The sequence below is a fragment of the Furipterus horrens genome, unplaced genomic scaffold (genome assembly GCF_987537825.1).
Source record: "Furipterus horrens unplaced genomic scaffold, mFurHor1.1.pri manual_scaffold_7, whole genome shotgun sequence".
Taxonomy (NCBI): Eukaryota; Metazoa; Chordata; class Mammalia; order Chiroptera; family Furipteridae; genus Furipterus; species Furipterus horrens.
In genome coordinates, this window is record NW_028327177.1 from 130,447,461 (window position 1) to 130,472,111 (window position 24,651).

The window sequence follows — 24,651 nt, forward strand, 5'->3', positions numbered from 1 at the left end:
TTAAAAAAAATCTAATGGTGCCAAAAACTATTTGGGGTATTTATTTGAAAACATTACTCTTGCGTTTCCAACAGTCTGGGGCTGTATAAAAGTCAAACTCTTCTCCTTGCGTGTGAAGATACCATAGAGCCACAACCTCCCGAGGCTTTCTCCGGCTTCCTGCAGGCCAGGGGCACAGGATACACAAACCACTCCACACCACCTGCTTTGTTTTGTTTCTACCTCACTTTTGGCAGAAGTCAGCTACCTCATATTAGCACCTGAGGGTCTCTGAAAAGAATAGTATTAAACTGTTGGGGAGTGGGTGGGAGTGGGAAACTACCTCTAGAAGAAAATGTTCTCATGAACCCAGAACGGATTTCTCCCCGGAGAAACATCTGATCGACCTCGGAAAGGAAACTCGGAAACCAAATATTCCTATACTCAGGCAAATGTAGTCAGAACTCCCAAGTGTTCCTTACCAGCCTGGCTCCCCGCCTCCCCCCCCCCCCCCCAACTAGGAATTATGCACGCTGTTGCCATGTTGTTCAGTGTTATGGAAGTACTGGTTCATCTGACCTGTTTGAGGACTTAACTGCAAATAAAGACCTTTAGGTCTCTTTTTCTCTTCAAGAGAACAGTATTTTATCTGTATTTCGAACATCAGCCGACATGCCCTTTTAGGAGCAATTCTAAGGGGTCTGGTTGTTGGAAACATCAAATATTTGAAGGGAATGAGAATCTTTAGACTCGTGATTGTATTTGTAGCTTTTCTGGACCCAGCAGGATGTTGTTCATCACCAGAGACATCCCCACAATCACTGTTTCACTGAGCAGTGCCTGGTAAAGTGTGTGTTGCTCTTTTGTTTTTGTGTTTAATTTTTTCTTTTTTTTTCCTACCAAAGGTAACAGGTTGACGGGTTGTTCTTTTTTCTCTGCTTGTTTATTAAATACTTGATAAAGTTGAGAAGCACATTACCATGATATATACTGTATCGCCTCTCCACCTTTTCTCCCCCTTAGTTAATTTTTGTTTGGGTTGTAGGAGAGGGTCCGAAGACCACTGTAATTATTGTGAATTGGGTTTTAAATGTCATGGTGAAGAAATACCTCAATGATGTCTATTTTTAAACTGATCTTACGGGTTAACAAGCCAGCCTGGTGGGATGTTTTCCATCATCATTTAACCAGTAATGGTTCTAAAAGTTGTGTCTGTTCACATGGTCTTAGACCTCCTTTTAATGATTGTATTAACTTACAAGCTCAGGTAGTATTTTTCTTAAGGCTCTGTCTCCGAGCACACTGACTGAATGTTAACGTGTGTAGCAAAGTGTTTACTTTCTTTAAATAACCAGCTCTGTAATAGTTCTTTATGTTTCTAGGAGTCTGTGTAGGTTTCTCACGTTTCTGGGGTTTTCTTGTTTTTAGGGTGATAAGATTTCTTTTTTCTTTTTTTTCTCCCCCCCCTAAAATCAATGCAGGTGAGAGGGTGGGTGGGTTAGGGATGTTGTTTTTAACTAGCATGTTAGGAATTACTGGGGTGGGTGGGAGGGTTGTTAGTATTTTAAAAAAGTAAATTTGTTTAATATTGTCCATTAGCTGTCATGCCTGGTCAGCAAAATGACTCAGTTGAGCTTGTTTTTGTTTTTTGTTTTTGGTGAGAAAAGTTAATGCAGAATTGGAGAAATTAACATGGGCATGTTGCCTGATATTAGACTTAAGTTAAACTTTTTTTTTCTTTTATTTTTTCCAAGGCAGACATGAGGTAAGGAATATGCACCCTCAGAGTAACTACGGGCCACAACCACCACCTGCAAGCCTGTCTGGGGTGCTTGCTGCCTCTGGAAACTTTTAAAATGGGAATCACAGTGATGGGGTGGGTCCCATCAATTAAGTGGGGAGTGGAGGAACAAAGGTTTTCCCTCAAACCTTTAAAGTGGGTGTGTGTTTGGGGTGTGTTTTTTTCCCCCCACTGTGAATTTTTACTTTTAAATCTTTAATGTTATACTGCAGGCCACAGGCATGACAGGCAATGAGCAGGTGAAGAACCAGTGGAAAAGTGTTCAAAAACTCCTGTGTTGGCTAACGGGCTTCTGAATGTATCGCTGTGGTCCACAGAGAAGGCTGGAGAAGGTAGCAAGGAGATGCTGTATCAGCTACTGCAGCCTTAAAACAAAGTTGGTGTCTCTTTGGACTTTAAAATTGTTCCTATGCATCTTATTTTATTTTTGTTGAATCAAATAAACGAGAGGGTTTTTTTTTCCATGAAAATATGTGCCTGTGTGATCTTTTAATCCAGGATAACTAAGGGTGCGTGTGCCGCCTTTCTGAACGGGAGTCGGAGGAGATGGCACAGAAGCTGCTGTCTGGCTGGTGGGCCGGAGTGGCTTCATTCTGAATTTTCAAAACAGGAGGGGGAGGATACAGCATTTTTTTTTTTTTTTTAATGGAAAAAATAATAAAGAGCCTAGGTGTTTTAAAACCTGGACTTAACAGAATTTGGGGGAATTTCAGATCTGGCAGCCCCGTGCCTACCTTCTCACCAGGAGCTGAGTAGCAGATATCCCCTTAAAGAAGGGACAAGAATGTGATTTCTGCCCTGATCAGTGTGGCTCTGGCTGGGCACCATCCTGCAAAGCTGGTTCGATTACTGGTCAGGCACATGACTGGGTTGCTGGTTCAGTCCCGGGTCAGGGCGCGTATGAGAGGCAACTGTCTCTTTCACCCTCCCTCCCTTCCCCTCTAAAACTAAATGAAATCTTTTCTTTTTTTTTTGATGAAAGAATGATTTCTCAGCACAGTCCTCTTCCCACCCAAGCCCCATTTATCCACAGATGTTACCACCTCCAGTGGGCATGTGTGTACCTTTCTTTTTTCAAATTTGTGTTTGTATTGAATTTATTGGGGTGACACTGGTTAATAAAATTACTTAGGCTTCAGGTGTACAGTCCTACAACACATCATCTGTATGTTGTGTGTTCACCGCCCCAAGTCAAGTCTCCTTCCATCACCATTTATCCCCCTTTACCCTCTTCTACCCCACCCCCACCCCCTTTCCCTCTGGAGCAGTTTAAATTTCGCATCAAAATTGAGAGGAAGGTACAGAAATTTCCCATATGTCCCCAGCCCCCATCCACCCACATGCATAGCCTTGGATTATCAACACCCTTCTGGGTTTCTTTTTGAGATGAAAGTGTTCTAGAATCTGCTAGTGGTGATAGTTACCAAGTAACTGGGTGAGTTTTATGGTATATGAACCATCTCTTATGTGAAAAGGTACAGGCAGAATCAGTACATTTGACTCCATTAAAAACTTCAGTGAAAACTGATGGCAGTGATTTGGTGCCACTTGCTAGCTAGAGTATTTCACTGGCAGGTGAGCCTGTTCAGAGTTCCTGTCCCTCTCCCATGGCCACAAGGCAATACTCTCATCAGCCAGGATCTAGGAGTGGGCGGCACACCCAGCCAACCAGATGTGTGCATGTGATCAAAATATGTGTAGTTGTTACTTTTTAAAATATTTTTAAAATTTGTCCAGTGACCAAAATAGAAAAACAAGAAGCCTCAGTTCGGGAGAAGATAATTAAAAAGATGTAAGGAAAGGATATTAATGCCTAAGTAAGGAAAACAACGCAATTTTTAAAAATGCAAGGGATGTGGTTAAGTAATTTGCAGAGCTCAACTGCCTTGGATCTCCGGTAAGTAAAAAAGCAACAGTAAGGTAAAATTTCCTACCCATCCCTGATACAAATGTAAAAGGCTAATTGTAGGAGTGTTGGTGTGAAATAGGAAATCATCTACACAGCGGGTGGGAGGGTTGAGTGCATTCCCTTGGAAGGAGAATTTGTCAGAATCTAGTGAAGCAGAACATGCAGGTGTACATTTAGGTCCATTCGTAATTCCACCTGCAAGAATAAGCCGTGGAGAAATTGTAGCACAGACATGCAATGACCACTGCTCGTTGCCTGGCTTAGTAAACTGATACTCAATGGAACTTAGAATGAATGTGTGCTAACTGTGGATGCATCTAAAAATCGTGTTGAGTGAAAAGAGCAAAGTTCCCAAATGACTTGACAGTATTTGTTTGACATGATGTTTGGGAAAAAATACTACATATTACCAATTTTGTTTTCAGTGAATATTAAGTGGCTTGGTGGGTTGCAGGTTGGGTTTCTTGCTAGACGAGAAAGTTGTAAAATCGAAAGCAACCAATCAAAAATGGAGAGTGGCCTTGGCTGGGGTGGCTCAGTGGATTGAGTGCAGGCAAGCGAACCAGAAGGTCGCCAGTTCGATTCCCAGTCAGGACACATGCCTGGGTTTTGAGCCAGGTCCCCAATTGGGGGCACGCGAGAGGCAACCTATCCATATATCTCTTGCATATCAATGTTCCTCCCTCTTTCTCCCTCCCTTTTTCTACAAAATATTTAAATAAATACAATATTTTTTAAGTGGTTATTAAAAAAAGTAAATGGAGAGTGACCAAGAAGGTGAAGAAAACCTGAGAATATTTGTTTTCCCCAGAAAAGATTCTGACATGCTCATAAAATTTGACAATAGGGGACAAAAATATTAGAAAAATGGTAGAACTTGGCATTTCTAGGAAGAACAGAACAGGGTATAAAATGATGTATATAGCTGCAGAGAATTTTCTCCAGGTACCTAAGTGACTCCCTACCTCAGTCTGCCACACTCCCTTTCCTCAGATGAGAGTTTGTTCTCTCTGCCTTTGAGAGCAGTTCTTCCTAAGTGTGTAAGTGCTAGACTTACGCTTGCTTAAAAATGAGTTTTAGGTCTCCTGGGCAACCATGCCAGTTATTTAAATTTAACAAGAAATCATGGTAAGCATATGATCTGATGGAATATTTAGACAATTCAACTTTCAGAGACCAGCACTTTTCATTTTAAAAATTTAGGTTTACATACAATACATTTCACTTTTTGGAGAACATTCCTGTGATTTTTGACAAGCATGCACAATTTAACCAACACCACAAGCCAGATGGAAAACAGTTTCATCACGCCAAAATGCCTTCAGTGTCCTATACCACTTTGAACCTAGAAAGTCGGTTTTGTTCCCAGGAACTTTATTTTTTCTCCCTCTAGAATGTATCAAAATAGAATCATTTGGAAATTGCCTCTAGATTTTAACTGGGAAACCAGCTAGAATAACTGTTTAGAGAAGAATTATACTTACATGGCTTTTACAAGTTCATGCTTCTATTAAGAATGGCATACATTTTTTCATGTGTGCATACAACACCAAACAAATAATAGTAAAATCTTGAATACAAAGTAAGGAATGAAAAAAGCCTAAATTTATTTTATTTCTACCACACCGCCCAAAGTAAATACAACAACACAGGCTGGTATGCCAGGGTCCCCAGTGACTGAAGTAGAGATTCTAGTGTCCAGGTAAGTATGGAATGGCCTTGCAAGCCTCAGGCAAGTGGCTTCTCCCCATTGCCCTTCTCAGCATCAACCACTTATTTGTTCCCCCTAAACAAACACTATGCTATGCCATCAATCAGAAAAAGTCAAAAATCAATGAGTAGTTTTGTCTTGGAAATAATTTTTTTTTTTTTAAGATTTTATTGGGTTGACCAAAAGGCTTGTTTAGTTTTTTCCATACAATGGCTCTAGTAGGGCTTAGTTGTCTTTAACTTCATTTGAAACAATGTTGTTAGATTGTATTTTGACAGCTGTCATATCAGCATGCATTTACAAAAAATGTTATCAAAATTGGTGAATTTTTGTGCAGCCATTTGAATGTTGAAGATGGAAGGAGATATGCAATATTTTTGGTGTATTGTGCCTTTATTACTTTAAGAAAGGTAAAACAAACAAACACAAAAATGATTTGTGCAGTGTATAAAGAAGGTGCTGTGACTGATCAAACATCTCAAAAGTGGTTCATGAAGTATCTTGGTACTATTGACATTTTGGCCAAATAATTCTTTGCTGTGGGGCTGCCTTGTGCACTGGAAGATGTTTAGCAGCACCCCTGGCCTCTACCCACTAGAAGCCAACAGCGGGAGATAGCTGACATACTCAAAGTATCCAAATCAATAAAATAGGTAAAAAGGGAAAATGTGTCTTATTTCACAGAGGAAGTACAGACAAATGTTTTGGCCAACCTAATACTTATTTTTAGAAAGATGGGGAGGGACGGAAAAAGAGGGCGAGACACCAATCAGTTGCCCTTCGTGCTCCCAGCCGGGGACCTGACCTGCAGCCCAGGCATGTGTCCAGACTAGAATCAAACACGCAACCCTTTCGTTCGTGGGATGGTGCCCAACCCACTGAGCCACACCAGTCAGGGCTAGAAATAGGTTTTTAATATATCATTTTCTTCCCTGGCTGGTGTGGCTCACTGTTGGTTGGAGCATTGTCTCATAATCAAAGGGCTGAGGGTTCAATTCCCAGTCAGGGCACAAGCCTGGCTTGCTAGTTCAATCCCTGGTCTAGGCATCTATGATCCCGGGTCAGGGTGCACACTAGAGGCAACCAATTGATATTTTTCTCACATCAATGTTTCTCTCCTCTTTCTTCCTCTCTCTAAAAAAGCAATGAAAAAATGTCCTCGGGTGAGGATTTTATATGTGTGTGTGTGTGTATAAAATTATGTGTATACATGTATATAAAAATTTTTTTGATTTAAAACCCATCAAATAAAATTACCTTTCTTCAAGCTTAATTTTGTGTTCATTGAATTACCACTTTCCAGAGGCTTTCTCTGGACGGCTTCCAGAGACCTCCTCAGGAGTTCTGCCTAATATGAAAAAATACTATGGGCCCTGGCCAGCGTGGCTCCGTTGGTTGGAGCATCATCCTATAACCCAGGGATTGGCGGTTCCCTCTTTGATTCCTGGTCAGGGTGCGTGCCCAGGTGGCGGGATTGATCCGTGTTTGGGAATGCGTGCAGGAGGCAGCTGATCGGTGTTTCTCTGTGGAATAGATGTTTCTCTCTCCCCCTCTCTCTCGAGTGAGAATAAAATAAACCTTTTAGAAAAAGATTGTGTTTATTTATTTAGAGAGAGGGGAAGGTAGGGAGAGAGAAAAAGAAACGTTGATCGGTTGCCTCCTGCACGCTCCCAGCTGGGGACCAGGGCTGGCAACCCCAGCATGTACCCTGACTAGGAATTGACCTTCTGTTTTGTGGGATGTCGCCCAACCACTGAGCCACGCCAGCCAGGGCAGACTGAAATAAACATTTAATAAAAGTACTGTTGTTCTTTTGTATATAAATTTATATACTTTATTTTCTGATTATGGACTTTATATATTCTTTCATATTGCCCGCTCCTCAGCACAAACACTTGATCCATTCAGAGAGAGAAGTGAATGTTAGTTGGTGTAGGAAGTGAACTATGTTCATGGACATAAGCAAAGTCTATTTGGGGACCAAATTCACGACTGACCTCAAGCAATACCACATGCAAGCTGGAGCTATGTGCCCATCTGCAAAAGGATTTGGGGTGTGTTAGCTCGGTCCTTCTAATAATTCCTATTCAGAGAGCGGTAGTTTAGTTTGAGCATTTTCTAGGGTGACTTCAAACCAATCACAGCCTTCTCACTTAACTCACTTCCAGTGCTGACCTTCATCCCCCATGCCTAACCTACTGCCAAAATGATGGCACTTCTGGAAGAAACAAGGAGGTTGGGAAGGAAGATGTATGGAGTTTGGAGCAGGGTTTGGGAGACAATACTTCCTGCAACCCTGACAAATGTGAACATGACCTTTTTAGTTTGAAGTTATACAACCCTGGCTGGTGTAGCTCAGTGAATTGAGTGCTGGCCTGCCAATCAAAAGGTCACCGGTTCAATTCCCAGTCAGGGCTTATGCCTGGGTTGGGGAGCATTCAAGAGGCAACTGATCGATGTTTCTCTCCCTCTCTTCTTCCCTTCTCTCTCTGAAAAGAAATAAAATCTTTAAAAAAGAAAAAAGTCATACACATAGTTTTTTGGCTGGAGAGTCACACACTTTTGACTGGTAGGTTCTGTGATATTAATGTACTTTCTGCTCAACCAAACCCTTTGGTGCCTGCTAGGACAGGTGGCCAGGCCACAACTTTGTTTTCTTGGGTGGGGTAATTTCTTGGTGATTTACTCAAAAGATGACAACTTTGATTTTCGTGATTGAGGTTTAACTTGGCAACATTTGCAGTCAAGCATTCCCAACATGTTTTATTTTATTTTAATTTTTTAAAAGATTTTATTTTTCAGAGAGAAGGGAAGGGAAGGAGAATAAGAGGGAGAGAAACATTGATTGGTTGTCTCTCTTCTCACACACCCCCAACTGGGGACCTGGCCCACAACCCAGGCATGTGCCCTGACCAGGAATCAAACCGGTGTCCTTTTCGGTTCTCAGGTCAGCACTTAATCCACTGAGCCACACCAATCAAGGCCCAACATGTTTTTAAATGGCCATCTTACCTATAAGATCCAGAGTTCTATTTCTAGTGATGTGTGCTATCCTTGCTACAAAAGGCTAAAGACATTGTATTTTCTCTGGACTGACATTGAATCTGAAATTTTTAACTTTTTAGACTGTGTTCTGAGCAGGGGGGTGACCCCATTACATATGGAGATTTCAACCACAGTCTGGACCACCCTCTGCAAGATGAATCTGTCACTAGTTATGTGTGAGGGTCTGGCCAGGATGAGTGTTTAGTAAGAATGGGCTAGGATCGGGTAGTGACTGGAAAAGGGCCTCTGCTCTGCACTGAGAGATTGGCTCATCAGGCTCATCAGGTTTGAGGACTCAGTTTAGGAATGTGCCCACACTTAAGCCTGTGATGGAAATGAGAATAGCAACGCTTGAGGGATTCACCCAGAAGACACCGTCCCACACCCCTCATGCAAGGAGGGTTGGGCAGGGACCAGAATGCCGAGGTTCCCAGCCGATTCCAGCAGTCTCAGGAACATGCTCTGTCATGATGCCAGCACTGCTGATTCTTGCTACACCTTCCACAGAAGGACAACACCTCTCCTGGAAAGACCTCCCTCCAGGGTATTTTTCCTACGTCAAGGCAGATCAAGCATCAGAAGCCCACTTTGCAAGAGCAGGAAATAGAGGCGGAGACAGAGGAGTGCCCCAGTGTGTGCCTTTGGTGGGCAGGGTGGTTAGCCCGGTGGGGATGCAGGCTGAGCAGCACCTTCCGTTTTTGAAGGGCCACTCCTTACTCATCAGTCTTTTCCCGTCTGCTTTAAATATTTTCATTCTTGATCACGTCAGATATGCGTAGGTATGACTGTGACCCTGAAAGTTCATTTTCATACACTCTCAATTCTCCAGGAATCTCTGCCATCACCAGACTTAACATGCAATAAAACGGAGTCCGTCTTCTCCTCTTCCTTGCCACCCAGCTTCCCTTAGCGACCTCCTTCCTCCTGCCTGCTGGGGGTACTTCCATCGTTACACTCAGCCCAGAGGCTTTGGCAAGGCCATTTTATTGGTGCATTAGTTCACTCAATAGTCAAATAGTCACCCTGGCCAGGTAGCTCAGTTGGTTAGAGTGTCATCCTGAGAGACCAAGGTTGCGGGTTTGATGCCTGGTCTCAGTACAGCTGGAATCAACCAATGAATGCATGAATAGGTGGAGCAACAAATTGATGTTTCGCTTGCTCTCTCTCTCTCCCTTCCTCTCTAAAATCAATTAAAGATTAAAAAAAAAAAAGTTAAATATTTGTTGAATATTTCTGTTTTCTTTCTAATTTTTATTAGCATTTATCACTTAGCTTAAGATAATCTTGTTTATTGGTTAGTTTGTCATTTTGTGTCACCTCGCCCTCTGTTGAGCTCATTCAGTGCCACATTTCCAGTGTCTAAAGTCTCCCACGTGATCAACGCTCAAAACATATTTGAAAAAGAAATGAACAAACAGACGTATGTAAGGTATTTGGAATTTTGTAAGCAATATAAATTCCAGCTAATTATGCTTTTGGCTTAATCTGCCGGCACTTCCCTCTCCGCGTCATCTGCCCCAGAGCAAATATTTCTTGAATGCCTGCCTGAAAACCAAGCAGTGCTCAAGATACCTGTTGACACCTCAGTGACCCACACAGACAAGACCCCTCCCTGCCCTCATGGAGCTCATATACCACGTCCTCTGTTGCCAGACTGATCAGATCGTGCCATTTCTCCTCTTGAAATGATCCCATCCCTCCTCATTTCCACACTCATGGTGCTTCTCCCTTTACGTGTAGATGACTACAATGTCCCTGCTCTCTGCTGCCTCTAGTCCGCTGGCTGCCCATGTCCCCATGGCCCCCTGTGTTCTATCACCACACTTCAGATCTAGGTTTGAATCCCGGTTCCGTCAGCTGCTAGCTGAGGGCATTGGGCAAGGGACGTGGAGCTGAGTCCGTTTCTTCATCTGTGTCATCACGATGTGTAGCAGAGGCTACCATTCCTTCTCCTTGTCCTCTGAGATTCCCTTCTGTGTGCTGGCATAGCTGGTGTGTGTCACCTCCCAACAGCCAGCACCAGTTGTTTGATCACCTACTGTGTGCCAGACCTCTGCTGTCTTATGCAGGCTCTTGTCCTCAGCAGCCTGCTAGGTAGATACCATGAGTCTTTCTCAGGTCTGGCTGGGTTCCCCCGGAGCAAACCAGGAATGAGGACTTCTGTGAGAGTGTTTAATCAGGAATTGTTCCCAAGAAAATTTGGTAGGGGATTAGAGACACAGGGAGGGAAAGAAGCCAAGCAAGGGTGTAACATCAAGAAAAGTACCACAGGGAGTAAGTTTGACTTAATCCCACAAGGAGAGCACTGAAGATCGTGTAGGACACACTCAGACTTGTCCTAAATAGGAGAGAGGACACCAGGGTATTTCTGCCCTGTGCCAGCCCGTCATTGGTTAAGGAGTCATAAATTCCTGGTACTCTGACCTTCTATGCTGTGGAACCAAATGGCTTCTGTCTCCCCTTACAAGGACCTGGTCATCATGAGACTTAGGAAGAAACATTTCACTTATTGTTAAGGACTTTACAAGTATTTTCTTGTTTAAGTCTCAAAACAACTAAATAAAGCAATCAGGCGCTCATTCTACAGGTGAGGAATCACCTGTAAAGGAACCGGCTTGAGGACACAGTTAATAAGTGACACAGCCAGGATTCTGCCTTAGCTCCAGTTGATGTCAAACATGCTGAGGTTTCCATGTCACCAAACAAAACAAATCCCTGCTTGGGGATGGCACACAGGCCCGAAGTGCAGGAGGAGGGTGGGGTACCTGGGAGTCATGTTTGTTGTTCTGTGTGTTTCTGGAAGGAGTCTCTATACGACTAAATATTAATATGACACCTTAAAATGTATTACGCTTTTTAAAAAGTAACTTCTACATAATTTTCTCATTTTTTTTCACATTCACTTTTAAAAAAAAAGATTTTATTTATTTATTTTTAGAGAGGGGGGAAGGGTGGGAGAAAGAGGGAGAGAGACATCGATGTGCAAGAGAAACATCGATGTGTGGTTGCCTCTCACGTGCCGCCTCTGGGGACCTGGCCTGCAACCCAGGCATGTGCCCCGACTGGGAATCAAATGGGCCACCCTTTGGTTCGCAGGCCAGCACTCAATCCACTGAGCCACACCAGCCAGGGCCATATCCACCTTTCAAGATAAGTTGCCACAGCCTGCCAAATGTAGAGAGAATCCAAGCCTAGGGTAGTGACTCTCCGAACCCAAGGCTGAGGTGCAGAGGTGAGGCTCTAGATTGGGAGAGATTCTGGAAAGGGTGGGCAGTTCGTGGAAAGAATGGGTGTGTGATGAGCTCGTTTCTGGGGGAGGGGGAGTTAAAGAGGAGCTCGGCTTCTTGCAGGCCAAATTCCTGCAGGATAAACAGGTTCTGAGAGAGGGGAGAGGGGCCTTGGAACTCAGCTCAGTGGTCTGACTTCAGTGGGTGGGATGACAGGGAGCAGGGATGGGCTGAGAGCTGGGAGACTCATTCTATGGCAGGTGCAGGAGGCCCTGACTGGGAAGCAGGAGACTGGCCCAGAGGGGAGACTGGGAGTAAGTGAGAACAGCTTGAGCTGAGACAACCTGAGGGAAAATATATTAGTGGGGACCCGAAGGCTTAGAGACCGTTGAAACTGGGCTCATATTTCTCACCTACTCCATGCGAGGATACTAAACCTTCCTGATTTCCCTGAAAATCATCTTTCCTGCTGGTTCTCAAGTTCTGCTCGACTTGCGACTTCTGAGCAAACCACGAAACTTCGGGCAAGTCACTGAATCCTGTTCCACCTCACCTCACAGGGCTATGGAGGGGCTCAAACAGTGCAGTGTATGGAAATGCCCTGAAAACGGCCTCATGCTGGGAGTCCCACGTTGCTGTTAATTCTGCTGCACAGTAAATTACATCAGTAAGAAGAGGAAGGCGAGGCCCTGTCCAGCAGCTGCTCACCACCTACTAGCAGTGTGATCTTGGGCAAGTTGCTTCACTTCTCTTAATCTCCGTTTTCTCAACTATAAAATGGGAATTATAATAGCCACTGCGCAGGATCACTGTGAAAAATAAGTTAAATAGCCCTGGCTGGTGTGGCTTCGTTGGTTGGAGTGTTATCCATAACCGAAAGGTTGTGGGTTCGATTCCCAGTCAGGGCACATACCTAGGTTGCAGGTTCAATCCCAGGTCTGGGCACATAGAGGAGGCAACCAATTGATGCATGTCTCTTGCATCGATGTTTCCCTCTCTCCCTTCCTCTTTCTCTTAAAGCAATTAAAAAATGTCCTTGGGTGAGGATTAAAAAAAAAAAAAAAGTAAAATAATGGAGTATCTAAACCATTGGTGGATGCAGTATAAACACGGCAGCTCCCTGTGTTAGGAAATGGTATGGTCCAAGTCTAGGTGTTGGCAATGGGACAACAACTGCATCAGCATTGGGTTTGTAATTCACTCACATACAAGAGGCATTTTAAAAAAGATTTTATTTATTTTTAGAGAGAGGGGAAGGGAGGGAGAAAGAAAGGGAGAGAAACATTGATTGTTGCCTCTCACACATCCCCAGCTGGGGACCTGGCCGCCCAGGCAAGTGCCCTGACTGCGAATCAGACAGGTAACCTTTTGCTTTGCTGGACAATGCTTAACTCTCTGAGCCACGCCAGTCATGGCAGGAGGCATCTTTTAATGATGGTGTTGGTTTGATAAACTGGGAACCCATTTCGCCACTGACCCTCGGTAGCTGTATCACAGGTCACAAGGATCCACTCCTAGAGTTCTGGAGTTGACATTTGTTACACTGTGGTTATCCAGTCACCAAAGAAGGTATACGGTTGACCGATAAGCATATGAAAATGTGCTCCACAGCATATGTCACTAGGGAAATGCAAATTTAAACAACAATGAGATGCTACTACATACCTATTAGAATGACTCAAATCCAAAACACTGACAATGTCCAATGCTGTCAAGGATAAGAACAACGGGAACTCTCATGCATTGCTGTTTGGCAATTTCTTACAAAATGAAGCATGCTCTTACTATACATCCCAGTAATTGTGCTCCTTGGTATTTACCCAAAGGTGTTGAGAACTTATGTCCATATAAAACCTGCATTGGAATGTTTATAGCAGTTATTTTATTTTATATTTTTATTTTAAAAGATTTTATTTATTTTTAGAGAAAGAGGAAGGGAGGGAGAGAGAGGGGGAAAGAAACATCAATGTGTGGTTGTATGCCCAGCTAAGTTTTCCCTTAGCTGGGTCTCCCAAAATGTCGAAGACTACCCCTGAACGTCTAACATGAGAAGCATGTGCAAATTCTAAGTGGGAAGAGAACAATCTTGTCCAATTGCAGTTAAACTATCTCACTTTTGTCTAAACATATTTGATTAAACATAAGACTGTGTTATGTGTTAGCACATTGCTGAACTGCAGAGAAAAGGCTGTGCTTCATGGGAAACTATTCATTATCTGCGATACATCTGCATTATCTGGTTCTAACTCTATGGGAGCTGTTTAACAACTCTTAACTTGTAGATGACTGATAGCAATGCAAAATAATTCTTCTGCGTAGAAATGCAAATGAAGTCTGCCCAGTAGAGGCACAACCCTCTTCTCCATGGAAGAAGTCAGCTTTGTCTCCATTTGCACGTTCATTTCAATATCCCCATATGTGTATAAATATGTCTGTTCTTTGGTTTATCTTTTAAACTAGTTAAAACCTCTGACTGGTTCCCTCATTATACTTAAAATAAACTCTTTTTAAAAAAATTATTTATTGATTTTAGAGAGAGAGGAAGGGAGTGAGAATGAGAGAGACCACTTTGTTGTTCCACTTATTTATGTGTTCATTGGTTGTTTCTTACATGTGCCCTGATTGGGAATTGAACCCACAATCTTGGTATATGGGGACGCTGCTCTAACCAACTGAGCTAGCCGACTAGGGCCAAAATAAAATCTTTAACACATGTTTATTTGACATCTGTATGAGAGTCATAATTTTACTTTATAAAGAAATTATCCTTTAACACTAGGGTCCCTCCCACGGCCTTCAAAGGAGCCCATGCAAGGGAGATGCCTTATTTATTTGTTTTAAAAATCTTTTTTAAATTTATTTTTGGAGAGAGGGGCAGGGAGGGAGAAAGAGAGGGAGAGAAACATCAATGTGTGGTTGCCTCTCATGCGCCCCCAACTAGGGACTTGGCTCACAACCCAGGCATTCCCTGACTGGGAATCGAATTGGCGACCCAACCACACCAGCCAGGGCAAGAGGCCTTAGTTTTTTAATAATTTATTTTATAGAGAGAGACAGGAAAAGCGAGATGGAGAGAAAGAGGGAGAAAGAGAGAGAGGTTTGTTGTTCCACCTATCCCTGCATCCAGCTGTTGATTCTTGTATGTGCCCTGACCAGGGATCAAACCCACAACCTTGGCCTTTTGGGACAACATTCCAACCAACTGAGCTACTTGACTGCAAGTGAGAGGCCTTGAACAGGATGAACTTTATGAGCTTCATGGTAAACCTTCTGTTGGAATGAAAAATTCAGGTACTGTAAGCAACATGAGAAGAAGAGAGAAGCATGGATGGACTCACTTACATGGGATGGGTTGAAGAAGCAAACATTGGGCAGGAGGAAAACTGGGTGAGGTCAGTGCCCGGGAAAGCAAGGGAGTACAGATGGTGGAGAATTAAATGATGAAAAACAGTGTAAAATGCCTTTGGCTCAAGGAAGATCAGAACCTAGAGGTGGCAGTTTGATTTGAAAAATTAGGTGACATTGGCCCTTCTTAACAGCAACAACATTAGGATAAGAATGAGGAAACGGCCTTGGCATGAGTGAATGCAGGTGGATACAGTGAGGACAATGAGCATGGCCTCCTATTTCAAAGAACTTGACAGTGACAGGAAAGGCTAAGACATCTCAGTAGAAGAGAGTGGATAGATGGAGCTCAGAGGAGTCCCCCTACCGCATGGGACCTTTAGTATCATCACTGAAAATTCCAGATCTAAGAACATCTAATAAGAAGTTATAAAAAAGAAAAAAAAAAAACAGCTATAATTCACAAGGAGGTCACCATCATTGTTTCCACATAAAAAATGTTTGTAATATTTAAAATATTAAAGAGCTCAAGTTTTGTACATACATAAATATGATGCAAAATCAGAATCGTAGTACATACAGGGATGGGCAGAGTAGGTTTACAGTTAGAACCCAAATTAATAATATAATAATTAATAAATAATAATATAAGAATAAACTCTGGGTACTTTTGCTCAACCCTGAATATAGCATAAGAATATACTCTACCTTACCATGACTGGGAGAATGTTCTCATCTTTAATAGCCTTCCAGGCAGCTTAAGGACTGTATAATATACTATGTTATGGGTGTTCCATAAGTAATTGACTCATCCGCAAATTATTTGGCCTGGCTTTTAGATTATTAACATCTATTCTCTGTTTCAATAATGTTACCATGACTTCCTTTTACATGAAGCTTCACGATTACCTCTGATTCATTCTGAAAGAGAAATTACTTTGAAGTAGGATTCTTGGGTCAAATGGTATAAGTTTCTGGTTTTGAATACATATTTTCAAATGTCCTGTAAAATAGGCTGAACAATGTCTCTCACAGGTGTCTGAATGCCTGTTTGCCTATACTTTATCAATGAGAATTTTCATAGTTAAAGAATACTGTGCCCTGGCCAAGGAGCTCACTTGGTTACAGCATTGTCCCCATACCCCAAGGTCGAGGGTTCGATCCCAGGTCAGGGCACATACATGACTCAACCAGTGAGCGCATCAGTAAGTGCAGCAACAAATCTCTCCCCTCTCCCTCTCCCCCTCTCTCTCTCTCACACACAAAAAAGATCCTTGTATAACTGAGTCGTGAGCTTAAGTAACACTTGTTTCACAGAATTCTCCTTTATATTTTAAAATAGTTTCTGAAAAGAAATGTTATCTTTGAGATTTAAAGGCATAATTTAAAATTTATCATGGAATAACTATTTCCTAAATCATGGTCAATGCAAATTGGAAAATGCTGCTGTACCTGCTGCCCTCTGCTGGCGGGTTCCATTTCCTGAAAACAGCAATTCTCCAAGGGTGGCCTTAGCCCCCTGGGGGTGAGACTAGGTGTCTGTGCTTCTTTCCAGGGGATCGATGATATCAAACCTACATTTATAATAACACTATCACTTTCTCTTTTCCACTTTGGTGATATTTGCACTGCTATGCAAAGCAATGGTGGGTAAAACTACTGGGACCTTCAGACAAATGGAGGCAGCAAAACAGTACTCAAGTCATACCCTTCACTGCCCCGTGCTCTCAGGGCCAGATTTACATGAACTTATCCGTGATGAAGCAGGAAAAAACGACTTTGTTTTCTCTACCCTTGAATTCACACAGAATTCCATTTAACTCAAAAGACTTACAATTTATGACTATTCAAACAGGTATTTTGTAGACATTTTTGCCCTGGCTGGTTTAGTTCAGTGGATTGAGCGTCGGCCTGCGAGCTAAGTGTCGCTGGTTCGATCTTCCAGTCAGGGTACGTCAGAGAAGGAAAACTCTGACTCCAAAAAACCTCCGCTGCCTTGCGGCATACCTCTTCAGGGGAAAGGCTAAGGGAGTAAACCCCGACAGAAAATCCGGAGCCGGAGTCCCTAAGGCGGTTTGACGTTGTAGTCAACACCGGCAACTCCTGTGGCGCACCTGAAGCCAAGCTGTATCGACTCCGTCTTTCCCTTGGACCCTTCAGCTGAGAAGAGAGGGGGGCGTCTGCTGCATGGGCAACAGCAGACCCTCCATATTACCCTGCCCAGGCTCTGTAGCTTCAGCGTCATCGCAAGATGTCGATTCAACACAGGAGGAGACAGATACCATGTCACTCCCGAGTCGGACTGCACAGCCATTCTCGGCGGTGCAGATAGACTCTTAAGAAGCTACACCATCGTCTCTCGAGACGGACGGCTGCCGACGATTTTGTAGACATTTGATTAAAAATGAATGGAGTGAAACTGTCATTTCAAGTAAAACAACTGACAGTATTTGTTGCCAATGATAACATTTGAGCTTTCAAGTGAAAATTATAATCTTGGGCCCTGGCTGGGTGGCTCAGTTGATTGCAGCACTGTCTCGTACACCAAAAGGTTGTGGGTTCAGTCCCCGGTTGGGGGTGAGTATAGGTCCATGTTTCTCACATCGATGCCTCTTTCTCTCTCAATAAATATACCCTCAGGTGAGAATTAGAAAAAGAACATAATCCTGGAAAATTTATATCCACTAAGATGAAGATGATGACTTCCTGATCCTTAGAGTTTTCTGATGAGATGAGTGGTGATATTACCGAATGTGACGCGGTACATAGAATAACGGGCCCTAAAGGTGTTCATGTCCCAGTCCCTGTAACCTATGAGTTACCTTACATTCAAAAGGAATTTTGCACATTTGATTTGAAATAGGAGATTATTCTGGATTATCTGGGTGGGTTCAATATAATAGTCATTGTAAAAAGAGTTAGAGAAGAGAGAAGATGCCGTACTGCTGGCTTTGGGGATGCAGGAGGAGACCATGAGACGGGCCAGACGTGTACCTGGCCTCTAGAAGCTGGAAAAAGCAAAGAAACAGATTCTTCCCCAGAGCTTCTTGAAGAAACTAGCCCTGACTGAAAATGATTTCTGACTTCTGACTGCCAGAATTGTAAGATAATAAATTCATGTTGTGTAAGCCACTTAGTGGGTAATAATTAGTTACGGCAGCAACAGAAAACAAATACAGTGGCATTTTGATATTGTGTGACAAAATGTGGACAATATCAGACTTTCTAAATATTTATAATTCAGCTAAATTTATGACAACTTTGACCAAATGGATCCCACGTCTCGATTCCATGTAAGAAGGGTCATTTACCAGCATTCGGTAATTAATAACATCTCTTTTATTTTCCCCTTTTAGGAAGCCCAGAGGCTCAAAGATATATCTTGGAATTGTTAACAATGTGTTACATGCCCCATAGAGGAAAATGAACCCGGATCCTAAGAAGGTTCCCCGTGAGGGATTTTAGGGTTGGGCAGGCTGTTGTGCGGGGGTATATTTTATCACATGAGCTTATGGCATCAGCTTGTTGTATAGGTGTAACTGTTGCTCACATAAGTAGCTTTTGCACTCAAAACTATGTGTATATACAGGTACACGTATACACACACACACACAAACACTTGTTTGATAAAATGCTCCTGCTATCATTGTGATCTTATATAAACTCGTAAATATTTGCAGAGAAAGAGAAAATCATTTATTCTAAATTAAACTACCATTTTTACCCTGGTCAGTGTGGCTCAGTTCGTTGAAGCGTCCTCCCGTAAACCAAAAGTTTGCAGGTTCTATTCCTGGTCAGGGCGTATACCTGGGTTGCCAGTTTGGTCCCCAGTTGGGGTGTGTGCAAGAGGCAACTGATCTCGATATTTCTCTCCCTCCTCCTCTCTCTTAAAAAAAAAAAAAAACAATAAGCATGTCCTTGGGAGAGGCTATAAATAAATAAATAAACGAACAAACAAACAAATTACCACTTTTTTCAGGATTATTAATACTACATGAAAATGGATTTGTGATTAATATTCCATTGCACATTAGGCATCGCTTATCTTGGAATGTTCCCAAATGTCATAGCATGAGAAAATCGGGGTGGCACTGCTCAGCCACTGACATGTCATCTCCCCCTCCACGTTGGCACCCGGCACTAAGGGAGGCTTAGTACATCCCAGCCCTTAGGCCTGTGGCGCTGCTATTTAAGCAGATTGCAGGACTGAGTGTGGATGCAGGTTAGGGTTAGGGAAATGGCAGGGCTGGAGGCGGCTGGGGGAGGGGGAGGAGAGATAGTGGCAAGGGCTGGGAGAGACCACATTTGACATCTGGGGACACTGACAAGGTGTTCCGAGCCGGCTCATTTCATTTGTTGCAAGACCTGCATTCTCCAGGTCAGGGCCCCGCTTTGAGGCCCTTCACGGTGCCCTTGTTTTCTGAAAATTTCTTTCTCCTCTTTTTACCCTAGACCAGAAAAAGAAGCCACAGGGTGTGGTGCACGTCTGCAGTCTGCCTTCCAGTCTCCACAGCCTCCTCCTGCTCCCTGGGGTCCCACCCAGGGAGCCTCAGAGCTGCAGGAATAAGACCCCCTCCCTACAACTTTCATTCTTGTGGTGACTTATGTCACTGGCTTGGAGGCTATGGGAACTATTTCTCTGCGCCACCCTGATATAGAAAATGCCACATTAAACTTGTTCATACTTTTAAATACACAAACCTATGTTTATATATTTCAGGTCTCTGTGTTCAACAGGGAAGGGGTAGAAGCTGGGGTTAAGGAGTGGGGAAGGACCTGAGCCAGGGCTGTCTTAAACATAGAAAGAGGGAATTGGGGACTCCAAAGACGGGATTTGGTGCTTTGCCTGTGCGTTGGGTGGGTGGGGTGGGAATGGTGTGGAGAATATGCCCTAGAGAATTGTACTCTTGGGTGATGGAACATCTTGGTACTTGGGGGTGTTAAGGGGACAGCTCTTCTTTTGGTTTTAACCCATCAGCAGTCTCTCTAGTTTTATTTTTATTTTAAGTTCCTTGTGGGGGGGGCACTGCTGATTTCACACATGGGGCTTCAGTCTACGGAGTATGATATTTTAAGGATTTTAAAAATTAAAAATTTTTAATTCAGTCTGTCTCTAGAACAGTCACTGAAGTTCACTTTTGGATACTTTATTCTGTGTCTTTTTTTCTGTCCCTGAACCAGTACCACCAATATCAATCAGGTTGTTTTGTTGTTGTTGAGTTGTAGGAGTTCTTTATATATTTTGGATATTAACCCCTTATCAGATATATATATGATTTGCACAGAGAGAGAGTGAGCGAGAGAGGGAGAGAAACATCAGTGTGAGAGAAACTTTGATCGGTTGCCTCCCCTACCCACCCCTTCTGGGGACTGAACCGGAAACCTAGGAATGTGCCCTGACCAGAGTTCAGACTCACAATATTTAGATGGATGGGGCAACACTCCAACCAGCTGAGCCACCTGGCCAGGGCTCCACTGTTTTCTTCTAAGTTCTATAGTTTTAGTTCTTACACTTAGGTTTTTAATCTATTTTGGGTTAATTTTTGTATATGGTGTAAGCTAAAGGTCCAGCTTTATTATTTTGCATGAGGACATCCAGTTGTCCCAGTTTCATTTGTTGAAGACTGTCCTTTCCCTAGTGAATGGTCTTGACACCCTTTTTGAAAATAATTTGACCACATGTGTGAGAGTTTATTTCTGGGCTCTCTATTCTGTTTCACTGGTCTGTGTGTCTGTCTTTATTGCCAGTAACACACTGTTTTGATTATTGCAACTTTGTATTAAGTTTTAAAATCAGGAAGTGTGCGACCTTCAACTTGTTCTTTTTCAAGATTGTTTGGCTGTTTAAGGTCCCTTGAGATTCCATATGAATTTTAGAGTGGATTTTTCTATTTGTTTCAAAAAACCCTCACTTCTAGGGTTTTCATAGGGATAGCATTAAATTTGTACATTGCTTTGGGTAGTATTGACATTGTAACAACATTAAGTCTTCCAATTCATGAACACGGGATGTCTTTCCATCTATTCTGTGTTCTTTAATTTCTTCTAGTGATATTTTGCAGTTTTCAATGTACAAGTTTTTCACCTCCTTGATTAAGTTTATTTTTAAGTATTTTATTCTTTTTTAGGCTATTGTAAATAGAATGATTTTCTTAATTTTATTTTCAGATTGTTCATTGTTAGTATATAGAAATACAACTGATTTTTATATATTGATTTTGTATCTCATGACTTTGCTGAATTCATTATATTTTTTATTTTTAATTCTTGTCTTTTCTATAAACTCTAATAGAACTGTTACTGGTGGGCATTCTGGTCATGGTCCTGATTTTAAAAGGAATGACTTTTGCTATTTACAATTAAACACTATCTTTGTAGATACCTTGATTAATTTTAAAAAGTTCCCTTATGTTCTTAATGTGCTAAGGTTGTTTTTTTTTTCAAATCATAAACATTGTTTTTATTTTTGTAAATTTATTTTAAATTATAGTTGGCACACAATTTTATATTAGTTTCAGGTATACAACCTAGTGTTTAGACATTTCTATACCTATGAAGTTATCACCATGGTAAGTCTACTAACCATGTTATTACAACATTATTGTTTTTCATAGTCAATGCTTTGCTGTGTCAGATGGCTTTCTCTTTTATTCTGCTAATGTCATGATTTGCATTAATAGATTCTCTAATAGCAAACTAACTTTGTGTTTCTGAAATGAACAAACTTGGTCAGTATGTATTTTTCAACTTCAGTGAATTTAGTTTATTAATATTTTATATAGGATAATTACATCAATATATTCCTAAGTGAAAGGGAGTAATTTTATTTTTCCTTTCTGTCTGGTTGTTATCAAGGTTATATTCACTTCTTAAAATGAGCTCATGATTATTTTTAAATTTTTTAAAAAATTATATTTTATTGATTATGCTATTATAGTTGTCCCAATTTCCCCCCCTTTATCCCCTCCACTCAGCGCCCCTTACTCCCTCAGGTAATCCCCCACCATTATTCATGTCCATGGGTCATGCGTAGGTTCTTTGGCTAGAGGTCTGTCAGTTCCTCTTTTTGGGCAGCTAGGTTGATACCGTAATCACTTCCCATAATAGCTTCTCATTTTCTGGGACCACTGTGTACAAGTCCCTCTTTTTCAAGCCCCCAAATTATTCCAGTTAGCCAATCCACAGAGAACCCATGAAAACTAACAAGCCCCACCTGCTTGCCATGCATAAGTGTCCCCTATTGTGCCAGTTTGCTGTATAACCCAGGACTACCCTGCTCTTGGGTACAATCCCCTGTGTGGCCCTGCCTGGCAGCCTTCTCTCATTTGAAGTTGTAAGTGACAAGTCTGACACCACATCTTTTTGTGTGTTTTAAAGATTTTGTGTATTTATTTTTAGAGAGAGGGGAAGGGAGGGAGGAAGAGAGGGAGAGAAACTTCAATGTGTGATTATCTCTCATGCGCCCCCAACTCTGACACCGTATCTTTGATGCTTTACCATCACTGCTCTAGCGCTGAGTCCCTGAACTCCTCGGCTTGGGAGTTTCTGGCTTCCAATGTCAGGTGCTACGCTGGTGGTCCCCACGGAAACACTTGGTCAAGTGTGGGCTGGGTGAAGTACTTCCATGTCTTCCGTGTTGAAATAAGGCTTGGTAACACCAGGGGTCGCTGTAGTCTCATGTTAGTGCTTCCTTGCTGGAAGGCCTTTGCTGTACTGCCTACCTAACACCTTGGTTTGGGGGAGGGTTGCCCTGGGGTATTTTTTCTTGGCCTGGTCCCGTTTAGTTAGTTTTCAGAAACTCATCCCAGTGGAAGAGGGTGTCCATGAAAACGCCAGGAGTGTAGGTCCTGTGTCTGGCTGCATTGCCTTGAGCACACCACCTCTCCTCTCTAGGTTCTTATCGCCCCATCTGTGAAACAGGCATTACTAAAAATTTGATCCTTTTCGGAGGGGAGCGTATTGGTTAGCTTTGAAGCCCTTACAGGAGGGACAGTCACGTTTAATCTGAACACTGACATCTGCAACTTGGAAACCTGAAAACTTCTTTTAACTCGAACACCGACTCAGACATCAAATGTGATTTCTACATCCAAATACTTCTTGGATTCCTGGTTACGGCTACGGGCGCCATGCCAGGCTCAGCTATTTCAAGGGAGAAAGTCCTGTGCGTTTTATTTGTCCTGCTAATTTCCACTGCTGCTGTCATCGTCGTGCCCCTCTCTGTCCTGGGCACCGTACTAAGTGCTTCACAAACATTATCTCATTAATCTTCCCGTAGCCCTCGTGCATTATCGCCCTTTTACAGATGAGAAAATTGACGTTCCCGTAGCTAGAAAGTGGGGCTACGGAGACCCAAACCCAACCTGAGCAGACCTCAGAGCAAGTGTCCTCAACCAGCACGGACACTGGAGCTCATGGTTTCTCTTGCTCCTGACCCGCGATGCCCGTCACGTGGTCAGACCCAGTCAAGGAAGCACTCGCTGGCTTTTAAGGGATCGACTCAGGACCCGGACTGACCAAAGATCACTTACGGTGGTCTGGACCTCTGGATGTCACATGTTCTAGAACATTAACAGCCGCCACACTGCCAGCAATGTGCTCAGGTGGGCGTGGCCGTGGCCTGGCCTCGGGGGCGCTTTCACACCTTACACACCGTACCCTCGGCTCTCTAGCTTGTCCTCCAAGGTTTATAATACTTCCATGGTGGAAGCTTCCTCAGTCTCCACATTAATAAAAAGTGTTTATTTTATAAATTCCTCTGCATGGTGGGCATAGATTCACTGGGACATGTTCATTCTATGCCTGCCTTCCAGAGTTCACAGTGCTATTAGCATTAGAAAGTCACCAAGAAGCATTACAGTAAGGAGCTATATTTAATCTGAACCCAAGCCCAGCACTGACCAAACTTATTTGACCACAGATCTCTCTCTCTCTCTCTCTCTCTCTTTTTTTTTTTTTTTTTTCAGTACATCTATGAATCTGGATGCGTCGTTCACACTTGGAGAACATTGGTCTAGCTCAGGGTTCCTCACCCTCAAGCACTAATGACATTCTGAGATGGAGGGCTCTCCTCGGCCTTGCAGGACTTTTAACAGCATTCTTAGCAAGAATGTGTTCCTGGGAGTGAAAAAAAAAACTTGCTCTTTCGACGTGTAAAACAGATATACAGTTTGTGGTATTAAAAGTTCATGGGGAGGTGATTCGGAAAAAAATATCTGAAAAGACTCCTTGTGGGGTGATCATGAAAAATCTGATAAACACTTCTCTAGGTGAATCTTTTAGGTTCTATTCATACAGCTTCCTCAAGAAAAAGGACGTGAGTGTCTCTTTGAAGCTGAACTACAGAGCTAAGCAACTCTAGACAGGTAGAGGAAAAAGGTTTGAAAGCTGGCAGCAGCCGAGGATAAGATACATGGAAGAGTGAGGCTTGGTGTCCGCCCCTTGGCGATGACCGCTACACAAACCCAAAGGGACTCAGCCAAGATCACCACCAGTAAAATCACCACAATTTCTAAGTAGAAGGGGCTTGGGGGAGGGGTCTTCCTGTTGCAAAAGGGGCTTGAAGCTATGTTGCTATGTCACTTTCACAAGATTGAGGATTTCTCCATTATTCAATGTGGTTGACTAAGGTCTT

General features: G+C 42.7%; 1 long non-coding RNA gene across 1 annotated transcript in view; it reads left to right on the forward strand.

The window, feature by feature from the left end:
• The window catches only part of LOC150005227 (uncharacterized), a 392,161-nt gene that overhangs the window by 186,378 nt on the left and 181,132 nt on the right, over positions 1–24,651 (forward strand). The window lies entirely within an intron of this gene.